This window comes from Caloenas nicobarica, chromosome 3 (assembly GCF_036013445.1).
Source record: "Caloenas nicobarica isolate bCalNic1 chromosome 3, bCalNic1.hap1, whole genome shotgun sequence".
NCBI classification, from domain to species: domain Eukaryota; kingdom Metazoa; phylum Chordata; class Aves; order Columbiformes; family Columbidae; genus Caloenas; species Caloenas nicobarica.
In genome coordinates, this window is record NC_088247.1 from 52,052,133 (window position 1) to 52,053,341 (window position 1,209).

The window sequence follows — 1,209 nt, forward strand, 5'->3', positions numbered from 1 at the left end:
GCGGGACCCTCTACCTCGACGTGAGCGGCCCGGGTCCCGGTTCCTGTCCGGCCCCGCCCGTTCCCACCCCGCAGGCCCCCTCCAGCCGCCCCCGGGGGCGAGGCGGGGCAGGCGCCGGCAAGGGGCGGCCGGTCCTCCCGAGAAGCCATCCTGCTCACCTAATACATCTCGAGCATAGAAACATCGACATTGAAGTCAAAAGTCGGTTCAAAAAACACCCGAGGTGGTTCAGCTTCGCAACTCAGCGCAAGGCGAACTCAGTTCCGTAAACCAGACCTGCCCACGTCCGTGTTTCTGTCATTTTACCGCTTTCAGAAGGTTCAAACAGACCATTTCTCGTTACACACTTTTCTGTTTAATTAAACTGCAAATCTTGTTTTGTTTCGTTTTGTTCCCATCACATCCTGGACAGAGTAAACCTTTATTGGAAAGAAAAACAATCTGTACAAACATACCCTTGAAAAAAATAATTCAGGAAGGTCAGCATGGAATACATGTTTAGTAAGCATCAGCCTGTGCCAGTACAATACTACTGTTAGTGTAACAGTGTCTCAACAGCAGTGCGTCTGATGCACTGAGGGTTTTACATCCACCACCAATGCCAGAATGCCTGCAGATGAATGGAGGAAGCCCCACTCCCCAGGGACGGATCACTGCTCAGCAGCAGCTGAAGCCTTGTCCTCAGCGTGATGGCAAGAATGAGGAGTCTTGAACCATTTGTAGCCAAATCTCCAGTTATCTATTTTGAGGAGCAGAGACACAGGTAAGCGGCATTTTCTGAAAGCGAATTGTTGAGTAGAGGAAATCAGAAATTTGTTACCATAAGTGAGATCGAGCGCTTTCAATATTAAAAGTTTTTTTAAATGATGTTTGGAGAACATTTCATTCTGGGAAGATATTTTTTAAAGCAGTTTCCATTCATTAAGTAGTCCCGTGTTGATCTTTTCTTATTCACATATGTACAGTTTCCGTTCCTAAATCATTGAAGTAACTCTCTGGTGACCAATGACAGAACCCAAGGGAATGGCAGAGAGATGTGCCAGGGGAGATTTAGATTGGACATGAGGAAAAGGTTCTTCCCCAGAGGGTGGTGGAGCACTGAAACAGGCTCCCCAGGGAGGCAGTCACGGCCCCAAGCCTGACAATGTTCAAGAAGAGACTGGACAATGCCCTCAGACATATGGTGTGGATTTAGGGGCTGTCATATGC